Source organism: Hylobates moloch, unplaced genomic scaffold, assembly GCF_009828535.3.
Source record: "Hylobates moloch isolate HMO894 unplaced genomic scaffold, HMol_V3 SCAFFOLD_6, whole genome shotgun sequence".
Lineage (NCBI taxonomy): Eukaryota > Metazoa > Chordata > Mammalia > Primates > Hylobatidae > Hylobates > Hylobates moloch.
The window spans coordinates 65,747,427-65,761,453 of NW_026652281.1; the positions used below are offsets into that span (position 1 = coordinate 65,747,427).

Consider the following 14,027-nt stretch of genomic DNA (forward strand, 5'->3'; position numbering starts at 1 on the left):
TATGCAAAAAATGTTTTATAATTTAAAAGTAATAAGGCCTCCTGAATACTATTTAAAAAAAACAGTTTATGTGCAAGGTGTATAAGAAAAGTAAAATACACCTTTGGTAAAAAGATTATAAAAGGGCATAAAAATGTGGATTTTTACCTACATTAAAAAGTTAAAAAAATTATTGTTTTAAAAGTTTAAGCAAGTTTTAAAACGTTAATTATAAAGAAAATTCTGTGTGTAAACATATTAGCTAAAGTTAAAACGGTGTCATCCAGTTTTTCTGTGAACTGGACATTAAAGTAAAAATGCAACAGGTTTTTCTTAAAGGATCAACCTGCTCTTTAACAAAAATTATAAAAAGTCAAAAAGAGTCCGTAAAATCTTACATGGTCAAACATAAAAAATTGGATAAATATGTCTACAAGGTTTTATTAAAATTAAGTTTAACGTTAATAACACTAATACAAAGGTAAAATTTAACTTATCTGGTATAAAAATCATACAAGAAGCATTATTAAATACAAAATGATGTTTAGCTTTCTTTGGTCTAAAAACTAATAAAAATAGGTGCTAAAGGAAACATTCATTTTACTAGAGGATCATAGCAGTTAAAGACTTAAAACAAATTTTGGCAATTAAGACAGCATACCAAGATGCAAATGCCTGGTTGAAATAGATCAAATATTCCATCTGCACATTAAACAAAAGCAATTGTTATGCTTGTGCACATGGCAGGCCAGAGACTGTGATTGTCCCCCTTCCACTAAGGTGGTCCTCTAGTCGACCAGGTGTAGGCTGCATAGTAGCTCTTTTCCAGGATTCTATAGCCTGGAATTAAAAGTCATGCCAAGCTCTCTCTGCTATATCCCGAAGTCCCTGCGGGTCAGCCCCCGAGGGCCATCCAGCTTCTGTCTCCCAACACTAAGTTCACTTCGTATCTCTCGCGGCAAGGAAGAGACTTAGCATTCCTTAGAGACCTGAAGGGATGTAGTGAGCTTAAGAATTTTCAAGAGCTTATCAATCAGTCAGCCCTTGTTCATCCCCGAGCGGATGTGTGGTAGTATTGTGGTGGACCTTTATTAGGCACTCTGCCTAATAACTAGAGTGGCATTTGTGCTTTAGTCCATTTGGCTATCCCTTTCACCCTGGCATTTCATCAACCAGAGGAAAACAAAAAATAAGACATCATAAAGCGAGAGAAGCCCCTTATAGGTCTTTCAACTCTCACATCTATTTAGATGCAATTAGAGCCCCGCAAGGAATACCAGATCAATTTAAAGCTTGAAATCAAATAGTTACAGGATTTAAGTCAATATTTTAGTAGATGACAATCAATAAAAATGTAGATTAGATAAACTACATCTATTACAACCAACAGCAATGAGCTTTTCATGAGTTAAAAAGAAAAACTCATGTCAGTCCCAGCCCTGAGGCTACCTGACCTGACAAAACTCTTTACACTCTATGTGTCAGAAAGAAAAAAAAAAATGGCAGTTGGAGTTTTAACCCAAACTGTGGGGCCCTGGCCAAAGCCAGTGGCCTATCTCTCAAAACAACTAGACGGGGTTTCCAAAGGCTGGCCCCCATGTTCAAGGGCCCTGGTAGCAACGGCCCTGTTAGCACAAGAAGGAGATAAGCTAACTCTTAGACAAAACCTAAACATAAAGTCCCCCCATGCTGTGGTGATTTTAATAAATACCAAAGGACACTATCAGCTAATGAATGCTAGACTAACTAGATACCAAAGCTTGCTCTGTGAAAATCCCCGCATAACCAGTGAAGTTTGCAACACCCTAACCCCACCACCTTACTCCTGGTATCAGAGAGCCCAGTTAAACATAAACTGTGTAGAGGTATTGGACTTAGTTTATTCTAGTAGGCCCAACCTCCAAGACCACCCTTAAACATCAGTAGACTGGGAGCTGTACGTGGATGGAAGCAGCTTCGCCAACCCCTGCAAAGTGACTCTGAAGAAGACCACAAGCCCTGCTCCAGTCACACCCGGAAGCTGACTGGTCCACACACGGCCAAAGCATGAGGAAACGCATCGTGGGACTCATTTTCCTTAAAATTTAGACTTGTACAGTAAGGACTTTAACTGACCTTTCTCAGACTGAAGGCTGTTCCCAGTATATACATCAAGTCACTGAGGTAGAACAAAAGATTGCTACAGTCCTATTATTTTATAGTTATTATGAATGCCTAGGAACTCCAAAAGGAACCTATTTGTATAATAACACCCAGTACAAAGTATGTAATCCAGGAAGTGACCAGCCCGATGTGTGCTGTGACGCCTTTGAACCTCCCATGATCACAGTCTTTGAAGTAAGACTAAGAACTGGTTGTTCTCTAAGGGACACAAGTAAAGTAATAGCTAGAACAGAAGAAAGAAAGGTCCCCAAAAATGTAACCTTAAAATTTGACGCTTGTGCCGCTATTAATAGTAAACAGCATAGGATAGGATGCAGTTCTCTAGATTAGGAAAAAAGTTACACAGCAGAAAATAAGTACATCTCTCAAGAATCATATTTATGTGAGATATGTCTATACTGGTCTTGTGTCATTTAGGCTACTTAGAAAGAAGATTAAAAAGATCCTGTTTGGCTCCAAAAAGGAAAAGTCACCCCTTCCTGCATGAGTGGGAGCTGCAACCTTTTAGAATTGATAATCACAAACCCCTCAGACCCAAAGTGGAGTAAAGGAAAATATGTAACATTAGGCATTGATGGAAAAGGAAGAGATCCTAGTGTAAGCATCCTAATAAAAGGAGAGGTTCAAGAACGCTCTCCAGAACCAGTATTTCAGACTTTCTATGATGAACTAAATGTGCCAGTACCTGAGATACCAGGAAAAACTAAAAATTTGTTTTTGCAATTAGCCGAGCATGTAGCCCAGTCTCCAGATGTCACTTCATGTTATGTTTGTAGAAAAACTGTAATAAGAGATCAATGGCCATAAGAAGCCCAAGAATTAGTGCCTACAGACCCAGTTCCTGATGAATTCCCGGCCTCAAAGAATCACCTTGATCATTTCTAGGTTCTGAAAGTCTCAATTATTGGACAATATTGCATACCTAGAAAAAGGAAAAAATTCACTCATTCTGTAGGATGACTTAGTTGCCTAGGACAAAAACTGTATAATAGTACTACAAAAACAGTTACACGGTGGAGTTCAAACCACACAAAAAGAGATCCATTCAGTAAATTTCCAAGGTTGCAGACTGTCTAGGCCTACCCAGAATTCCACCGGGACTGGACTGCCCCCACCAGGTTATACTGGATATGTAGACATAGAGCCCATGCTAAGCTGCCTGATCAGTGGACAGGTAGCTGTGTAATTGGCCCCATTAAACCATCTTTCTTCCTACTGCCCATAAAAACAGGCGAATTCCTAGGCTTCCCTGTCTGTGCTTCCTGTGGAAAATGAAGCATAGCCATAGGTAATTAAAATGGCCCCCTAAAAAAAATTATACAATACTATAGGCCTGCCACTTAGACACAAGACAGCTCATAGGGATACTGGACCCCCATTTACATGCTCAACCGAATCATACAGTTGCAAGCTGTTTTAAAAATCATCACTAATAAAACTGGTCAAGCCTTGACTATTCTGGCCCAGCAAAAAACTCAGATAAGAAATGCTATCTATCAAAATAAATTAGCTCTCGACTACTTGCAGCTGAAAGAAAGGTCTATAAGAAATTTAACTTTACTAATTACTGTCTACACATAGATAATCAAAGGCAAGTAGTTAAAGGCATAGTTAGAAATATGACAAAACTGGTACATACGCCCGTACAAGTGTAGCACAGATTCAACCCTAAAGCCATGTTTAGAAGGTAGTTCCCAGCACTAAGAGGATTTACACTCTTACAATAGGAGTTACAATAATAATAGAAACCTACTTACTGCTCCCTGGTTTGCTACCTGTACTTCTTCAAATGATAAATAGCTTCATCACTACCTTAGTTCACCAAAATGCTTCAGCACAAGTGTACTATATAAATCACTATCAATCTATTGCACGAAAAGACATAAGTAGCAAAAATAAGAGTGAGAACTCCCACTAATAAAAAGTGAGAGTCTGAAAGGGGGGAAATGGAAGACAGAGACCCTCTCATACTGTTTTATATTGTTTTATACTCAGTACTTGTTTTATTTATTTATTTATTTTTTGAGACGGAGTCTCGCTCTGTCGCCCAGGCTGGAGTGCAGTGGCGCAATCTCGGCTCACTGCAAGCTCCGCCTCCCGGGTTCACACCATTCTCCTGCCTCAGTCTCTCCGAGTAGCTGGGACTACAGGTGCCCGCCACCACGCCCGGCTAATTTTTTGTATTTTTTAGTAGAGACGGGATTTCACCGTGGTCTCGATACTCAGTACTTGTTTTAAGAAAAAAACAAGGAAGTGAAATCAAAGACAGGCAGACAGGCAGCCCGGCACCAGGCCTAAAATCAGCCCTGGGCCTGCCTGGCCTAAACCTAGTAGTTAAAAATCAACTCATGACTTAGAACCAGTTGTTATCCATAGATTCCAGGCATTGTATAAAAGAACATTGTGCAACTCCCTGTTCTGTTTCACTCTGACTACCAGCGCATGAAACCCCTGTCACATATCCCCTAGATTGCTCAATCAATCACGACCCTTTCATGTGAAATCTTTAGTGTTGTGAGCCCTTAAAAGGGACAGAAATTGTGCACTTGAGGAGCTTGAATTTTAAGGCAGTAGCTTGCCGATGCTCCCAGCTGAATAAAGCCCTTCCTTCTACAACTCAGTGTCTTGAGAGGTTTTGTCTGTGGCTCATCCTGCTACACTATCTCTACAAAAAATTTTTAAATTCGCCTGGCATGGTGGTGTGCACCTGTAGTCCCGGGTACTTGAGAGGATCAGAGGATCGCTTGAGCCCAAGAGTTTGAGGCTGCAGTGACCTATGATTGTGCCACTGCAATTCAGCCTGAGCAACACAGTGAGACCCTCTCTTAAAAAATAAAAATAAAATTAAAAATCCTGTCAATAGGATGACAAGACAAACCATAGATTGGGAGAAAATATTTGCAAAACACTTATCCAATAAAGGACTTACATCTAAAACAATTCTCTAAACAAAAAGTGAGAAAACACAATCCCATTACAAAATGGGCAAATACACGTCTCTTCACAAAACAGATGGCAAATAAGCACATGAAAAGATGATCATTAGCCATCAGGCAAATGCAAATTAAAACAAAAACAAGTTATCACTATAACCTGGCTAAAGTTAAAGATGCTGAGAATACCAACTACTGGTGAGAAAGGAAGGCACCTGCATCCCTCATGCATTGTTGGTGGAAAAATAGTACAGTCACTCTGAAAAAGTGATACTTAACAACATGAGCCAGAAATTGTAGTCCTGGGTACAGGATTGAAATACAGCAATGAAAGTAAGTGTCCACACAAAAACCTGTATATAAATATTCATGGCAACTTTATTTGGACAGCCAAGAAATAGAAACAACCTAAATATCCTTCAATGGGCCAATATATACACTGTGGTATATCCATAAATGATATACTACTCAGCCAGATTGTTACATAAAACAACTTCTATGAATTTCTAGGGTAGTATGCTGGGTACCAGAAGCCTATCTCAAAGTTGCATCTGGTATGGATTCATTTATATAACACTCTTGAAATGACAAAATTATAGCAATGGAGAAGAGATCAGTGATCACTAGGGATTCAGAATGGGGGCAGAGTCTGACGATAAAAAAAAGGATAGTATGAGGGAGTTTGTGGGAATGAAACACTTCTGTGTCTTTATCTTGGTGATATTTATGGAAATCAATACTTGCAGTGGAATTTCATAGTACTATACACACAATAAAAACATGTAAAAATTGGTGAACGAGTAAATTCTGTAGTTAATAGTTTTGGACTAATGTCAATTTCTTGGTTTTGAAAATATACTCTGGTTATGAAAGATATTATCATTTGGGAAAGCTGGATGAAGGGTATACACAAACTATTCTATTTTTGCAACTTCTTGTGTGCCTTAAATTATTTATAAATAAAAAGTAATGTATTAACATATATGTGTATACATAAAATTTATGAGAGGGTAGTTAGTCTGTTATTTAATCTGTGTTCTCTTTATTTGCCTAGCAAAGCCCAAACCAATCAGAAATTGTTATAGCAAAAAGAATCAGGAGATCACTTAGTTCTGTGGTTCCCAAACCCAGTGACATCAGAATTCCCCTGGGAAACCATCTTGAGGGTATCCATGAGAAATCTGTCAGGTAGATCTTATGTAGCCACCTCCTGTTTTCTCCATTTGTGGGAATTACTGCTCTCATCTTAGAAGTCGGAAGCCCAAATAAGGCAGCTGTTAAGTATTTTATAAATAAATTTGCCCAAGTAATTGGCACAGCTCAAGTAAAAACAATAGTTTATTCTCCAAATGGAATTGTTCCTGTCAGAAACACCCTATCGCAAAACGATAAACATTGCCTTACAGGTAGCTACTTAGTAAACTCAGGCACAAATTTATCTAGGTACTTAGTAAGAGTTTTTGTTTTCTGTTTTGTGAAGGGAAGAGGAGTAAATTTTGTGTGTTTGTATGAAAATATTGAAACACTCCAGTTACTGATGTTCTGAAAAAAATTTTTGAAAGTCTAAACACACAACACCTCAGATAAATGTGGGCTTTTTCCTGTTATTTTTTGATAGCACTGAGAGACACAGTTCTAATTTGACAGCTATAAAAATTCGAATGTGTATCTGTATGTGTATTGGATTCCTGTATTTCATTCCAGGAAAATGTCTAGTTGTAGGATTGGTCATAATGGTCATGCTGTGGATAATATTCCTGGAATCTGTTGGAAGGTTGTCAAAGTAGCTAGCGTTTTTCTTTATTGGCTTTGCATAAAGCCAAGAAAAGAGACTACAATAATAAATTACCATATTACAATAAAATGTTCACTAACAGTAACTTATGTAATCTTTATTTTAACCTATAAAGTCTATGTCGGTGGATTATTTAAGCATTAACTCACATTCTTATGCTACTGTAGTTGGGGGACTGTCTTCGCTGGTTATACTGAGCAGTCTTCGTTTCTAACACAATCCTGTCCTTTTTCTTTGGTAAAGTGATGTTATGTTTGTTAGTACCTGAGGAAGAGAAGTGGATTTTTATAGCTTATTAATTGTCACAGTAATGTCACCACAGAAGGTGTACAGCAAACCATTAAAACATTTAACAATGAAATGTTTTAAAGCATAAATTGTCTCATAGAAGAAAATAGTTTTTTAGAGTGACACATTTGAAGGGAACCATGAATGACAAATAACTAATATTTTCAAATATGCACATGCCCAGTCGCCACCTCATTCAGATGGTCACTTAAGCCTCTAATATATGATGTGTATCTTCAAAAACAAGGGAACCCCTCACACACAGCTCTCAGATGTGTGCAATGAGCACCATCACAAATGTCTTCCTTAATGCACTCTGCTTTCCAGCTGACCTGAAGCTTGCAAACAGCAATTCTGATGGTAAGGAGGGTAAGGAGGAAATCAAAGTCCCCAGGTCACTAGTCAGATCTAGCCACAGAAGTACCAGCTCCTTTTACTCTGCTTATTTGTGGTAATAAGTTATTGTTGGCATGAATTCTGTTCTGTAATCCAGTCACGGTGTGGGAGAAATTTTTAAATCTAGCCTTCTGAAACTTTTTTTTTTTTGAGACAGAGTCTCACTGTGTCACACAGGCTGGAGTGCAGTGGCGCAATCTCGGCTCACTGCAAGCTCCACCTCCTGGGTTCACACCATTCTCCTGCCTCAGCCTCCCCAGTAGCTGGGACTACAAGTGCCTGCCACCACACTCGGCTAATTTTTTGTATTTTTAGTAGAGACGAGGTTTCACTGTGTTGGCCAGGCTGGTCTCGATCTCCTGACCTCATGATCCACCCGCCTTGGCCTCCCAAAGTGCTGGGATTACAGGCGTGAGCCACTGCACCTGGCCTAAAACTCTTTTATTATAGTTAATTAGAAACAGAAGTCTGGGCACAGTGGCTCACGCCTGTAATCCCAGCACTTTGGGAGGCTGAGGCGGGCGGATCACCTGAGGTCAGGAGTTTGAGACCAGCCTGGCCAACATGGCGAAACTCTGTCTCTACTAAAAATACAAAAAAGTAGCTGGGCGTGGTGGCGCACACCTGTAGTCCCAGCTACCTGTGAGGCTCAGGTGGGAGAATCACTTGAACCCAGGAGGCAGAGGGTGTGGTCAGCCGAGATTGCACCACTGCACTCCAGCCTGGGTAACAGAGCGAGACTCCCTCTCCAAAAAAAAAAGAAAGAAAGAAAAAGAAAAAAATAAATAGAACAAGGGGCTACATTGCTTGGCTGTGCTAAAAGTGTAGGATATACGGAGCAAACCCAAATTTCAAAGTGTATATGCTAACAGATGTATTATAATGCTTACTTACATCTTTCAGCAACCAGCTAACGTTTAAATCTGTACAATAATGGGCAAAGTAAGACATGCTTTAAATAATTTTTCATTTCAATCACAGCTGAGAACAGTAGAGAGAACTGTTACTTTTTAAAACGTGTCTTGTCCATTTCTTGCTTTGGAAACTGGTATTAAATAGATTTTGTCATATCTTTTTTCTCCAATAGCTTTATGAATTTATCCAGCTTATAGTAAGATTTTTTTTTCTATACAGTTTGACAACTTTAGGTACTCTGTTCGTGTGTGTTTGCAGGTAGTATGACCACTTTTCCCCTCCACAAGTTCCTAATAGGTTCCAAGTATTTCTCCAGGATCTTAATTATAGTATACAATAGTTGATTTTGTTTGTTCTGTATTTTACACATTTTCTTATGTTTGTTTGTTTATAATTAAATACTTTTCTCCTTATCAACATACTCATCTTCCTCCTGCCTGTGTGTGTGTGTGTGTGTGTTTAAGTAATGAAAGAAAGCCATTGTGAGTGGAATTTATTTGCCAGGATTCCCATAGATGGATAGGGTTTGGCCCATAGGTGGATTTTAGAGGGACTAGGAACGCCTGAAACTATATGCAGAATTTTCCAATTATGTTTGTATATTTGTGTATATGAGTTCCTAACACAAGAAACCAGCTACTATTTCAACCTGTACAACAATGAGGATTTAGTCACATATTACATAATTTTCCATTTTAATCACAGTTAAGAACAATTGAGAGAAGTGGACTGTGGTTTGACATGGTTTATGAGTGTTCCCAATGTTGTCCAGTTCTGTAGATGATCCAGTCTGCAGAACCTGCAAAATGCACATTTTACATTCTGCTTTTATTTCATGGCTGCCCTAATTATGGTCATTTTAGGGAAAAGTTCCCATGCTATTGGTAAAAATTAGAAAGAGGGCACAAAGCCTCACCCTCAGGCATAAAAGCAGAGGACAAAAACCCAAAGATGTTTTTAACATATAAGAATGGAAGGAATAAATCAAATAAAAATGTTCAGTATGCACCTGTAAAAACAAATGACAATGTCTGTTACTGCTTAAAAGTATTTGAGCACAGTAAGAAAAAAAGGGTTAAGTGAAACAAATATGGCAAGATCTTGGTAATTGTTGATTCCAATTTATAGGTATGTGAGGGTTAATTGTACTATTTTTGCATATGTTTGAAATTTTCCATAATTTTTTTTAAAATTACATACATATTCTAATTGTTTAACTGCATATTCTCTGGTTAAACTGAACCAGAACATGGACAATCTGCTCTTATAGGAGCACAATGGACATGTGGAGGCAATGAAGTCACAAGAAGAAGGTGAGAAAATGAAATTTAACGTGCTAAGAAAAATATAACATATTAAGAAGAAATGAAGCTAAGGATCCAAGAAATCTTAGCAAGACCAGAGAAAAATGTTTAATTCAGTGATTAAAGCAAAGTAAAATAATTTTCAAAGGTTTAAGAAAATGATAAAACACAGACTGCTGCTGGGAATGTAAATTGCTATATCCTTACTGGGGAAAAATTTAGTGACATGATCCTATATCCTTTGATCCGTTAATTCCATTAACAGTGTAACCTAAAGAAACAAAATGTGAGCCCAGGTTTCTGCCTACATTTCTCATTGCATTACTTTTTTTTTTTTTTTTTTTCTGAGACAAAGTCTTGCTCTGTCCCCCAGGCTGGAGTGCAGTGGCACGATCTCGGCTCACTGCAACCTCCGCCTCCCAGGTTCAAGCGATTCTCCTGCCTCAGCCTACCGAGTAGCTGGGACTACAGGCACGCGCCACCATGCCCGTCTAATTTTTTTTGTATTTTTAGTAGAGACAGGGTTTTGCCCTGTTGGCCAGGCTGTTCTCGAACTCCTGACCTCAGGTGATCTGCCCACCTCGGCCTCCCAAAGTGCTGGGATTACAGGAGAGCCACTGCGCCTGGCTCATTGCATTACATTCTGAAAGCTCTTTGAGGGTAGGGGCTTTGTCTGCCCTACTGACCACTATATTCCTAGAACAGTTCCTGACACGAAAAAGTGCTGAAATGAATGTATGTTAAATAAACAGTGAGGAATTAGAAAAGACCAAAACTCAAACAATAGGATAATTATTTGGTACATTTTGGAATAGAAGAAATCCTAGCTAGTCATGTAAAATAGTATTTTCAAAGAACATTAAATGACATGAGAAAATATTCCAGATATAATGTTAAGTGGAAAAAATCAGGATGTAAAACCATATACAGGATGATCCTAATTAAATATGTTTAAACTAGCACAAGGAAATATATAAAAAATTTAAAAGCAGTTATCTCTAGATGATATACACTTCAGTGATTTTTAAATATTCTCCTTCAAATTCTTCTGTGTTTCCCAAATTATCTATGAGGACTCAAATCTTTTCTAAAAAAGGAATATCTAGTTTACATTCTATGGATAGATTAAGTCTAGCATTACAAAAAGAGCCAAAGTCTTCTTTGACTACTTCCAAACCAAGTTCCCACTCTATACCTGCAAAGGGTGATCAAAGAAGGCTTGGATCACCTTTTTTACAAGTTTGGTGTCCTTCCTTCTAGATCACTTTTTATGTTTTTCATACACTTGCAGTATATGTACCTATAGAAAATACATGGTATTAGTGCATTTTAAAATATAAATAGTATCAAGCTGCGTGCATAGTGACTTCTTAGTCTATTTTGTGCTGCTATAATGGAACACTACAGACTGCGTAATTTATAATGAACAGAACTTTATTGGCTCACAGCTCTGGAGGCTGGGAAGTCCAAGATCGAGGGGTTGCATCTGGTGAGGTAGAAGGCATCACATGGGTGAGAGAGAGAGTAAGCAAGAGGGTGCCAAACCCATCCTTTTGAAAGGAACCACTCCTGCAACAATGGCATTATTCCATTCAGAAGGGCAGAGTCCTCATGGCCTAATCATCTCTTAAATGTCCCACCTCTTAATACTGTTAGAATAGTGATTAGCTTTCCAACACATACCTGCTTTTTGGGGGGACACTTTCAAACACAGCTCATAGTTAACATCTACTGTTTGTTTTCTGTTTTAACTCAATAATGTTTTTTGAGATGTGCTCATTTTGATACATGGAGATTGAATTCATTCCCCTTAACTGCTACATAGTACAACATTTTATTTAGCCATTTCCCTATGGATAAGCAGGAAAGGGCCTGGGGACTCTTTCTTTGAACCTACTGAAGGACAGCGCTGAGGAGACTACATCTCACTCTGCTGCTGGTCGGGAGAAAGAAATCTGCTCACAGGATAGGGTGGGTGGCACTTCTTGAAAGAAGAAAGCAAGTTCAATCCCTGATACCTGCAGAACAGAGACCAAGGAAGTCGGTCCAGGCCTGGACAGGGACTCCCAGTATAGAATGTAAGCCATAACCAAGTCATGACAAGTGTCTTCTCATTCTCTTCACACCAAGTTCTGGTTCTCAAAATGTCTCTGACACTGATTTCTTTCTCTTTACTCTGTCACCTTTCTAACTTAGAAATTCATCACTTCACCACTACATTAGCTTCTTGGCCTCTATCCAGTTTCTCTTCCTTCTAATCCACCCAATTTACCACTTCCAAATGAGTCCTCCAACAACTCCACATAGTCAACTTTCTCTGTTAAAACCTTTAAAGGTGCCCTGTTGGGTCCTACTCATGGTTCCCTTTTTGGCCTTCCATGGCCCCTAACTTAAAAGCTTAGCTTTCTAGTCTCTTATCAAATTCTCTGTCCTTCAAGTCCCACATCTTCTGTGATTCTTCTCCAGGGCTTCATGATCACGCACATATTCAGACATTCAAAAAAGATTTAAGTGAGTGCTACCAAACACCAGGCACCATGCAAAAGCCTGAGGTTCTGGCATGTACCTGTAAATAACAGTGCACCAAAGGCTGTAGCTATACTGAACTATGATTTCCTTTTAATTTATCAGGGCATGCTTTGTTAAATTTCTGCCTCATGGTTATAACCAACAGTGACTTCTGGGTATTTGAAAGGCTTCAGCTTCAAAGTAATCCAAGAAAGCATTACACAGCTATAGGTTTTATTTATTATTATATCGAGTTGATTTGAATGTAGGAATACATGTGAGTTTTCAGTTTATTTATTTTTTTTTTTTTTTGAGACGGAGTCTCGCTCTGTCCCCCAGGCTGGAGTGCAGTGGCACGATCTCGGCTCACTGCAACCTCCGCCTCCCAGGTTCACGCCATTCTCCTGCCTCAGCCTCTCCAAGTAGCTGGGACTACAGGCACCCGCCACCACGCCCGGCTAATTTTTTGTATTTTTAGTAGAGACGGGGTTTCACCGTGGTCTCGATCTCCTGACCTCGTGATCCGCCCGCCTCGGCCTCCCAAAGTGCTGGGATTACAAGCGTGAGCCACCGCGCCCGGCCAGTTTATTTTTAATAATTTACAAAATGAGACCTGGTGGTCACTAAAATCACTTTCAGCTCCAATGGTCTAGAATGCAGGATACTTGCAACAGAACCACTAGATGTCACTACTAACAACACAAAAGTTAAAGCAAGGGCTTGAGATCACAGGATTACTGTAAAGAACTACCAGATTTGGCCGGGCGCGGTGGCTCACGCCTGTAATCCCAGCCCTTTGGGAGGCCGAGGAGGGTGGATCACCTGAGGTTGGGAGTTCGAGACCAGCCTGACCAACATGGAGAAACCCTGTCTCTACTAAAAATACAAAATTAGCCGGGCATCATGGCGCATGCCTGTAATCCCAGCTACTCGGCAGGCTGAGGCAGGAGAATTGCTTGAACCCAGGAGGCGGAGGTTGTGGTGAGCAGAGGACGTGCCATTGCACTCCAGCCTGAGCAACAAGAGCAAAACTCCATCTCAAAAAAAAAAAAAAAAAAAAAAAGAACTACCAGATTCAGGAATAAAAATGTGAAAATGCTTCTATAGAGAAGCCCTATAAAAATCCAGAGGAGTAGCTTCAGGCACCTTTGTGCACATGAAATGCCACAGAAACGATAATTGTTAAGTACTTCCTATACCCTTCTATTAATAGAATAGCCTTCAGCAACTTACTTGTCAGCAGCATAAGGAGAATCAAGTCTTAGAATAGGAAGGAAGCTTATTTGTCCATCAGTTTTCAGATTTCTATTTTCTGGCACTAGAAATACAGTCTATGTCACAACCCAGTGCACACGTGCATGTGTGCATGTGTGGACACACACACACTGATTTCATATATATATATAAAATATATGTGTGTATATATATAAAATATGTGTGTATATGTATATATAAAAACATATATATATATAAAAACATATAGTTGAAACCAAAGTTTCACAAAACAATAATGCCCTTACTATGTGTAGTGCACTTTGATATTTTCTTTTTTATGTATTCTATTTCATTTAAAAAAAAAAAAAAACTGGCTGGGCATAGTGGCTCACACCTGTGTAATCCCAGTACTTTGGGAGGCCAGGATAGGAGGATCTCTTGAGTCTAGGAGTTCAAGTACAGTCTGGGCAACATAGTGAGACCTCATCTCTACAAAAAATAAGCAAAATTAACCAGGTGTGGTGGCATGCG

General features: G+C 39.1%; 1 protein-coding gene across 2 annotated transcripts in view; it reads right to left on the reverse strand.

The window, feature by feature from the left end:
- Positions 1-6,620: 6,620 nt before the first annotated feature.
- Positions 6,621-14,027, reverse strand: part of ATG10 (autophagy related 10) — a 424,208-nt gene continuing 416,801 nt past the window's right edge. The window contains exon 9 of one of the 2 annotated variants that reach the window (XM_058440748.1): positions 6,621-7,134. The gene's annotated coding sequence lies outside the window, so the exon portion shown is untranslated. The remainder of the gene's footprint in view (positions 7,135-14,027) is intronic. The other variant, XR_009214122.1, reaches the window with a different exon arrangement.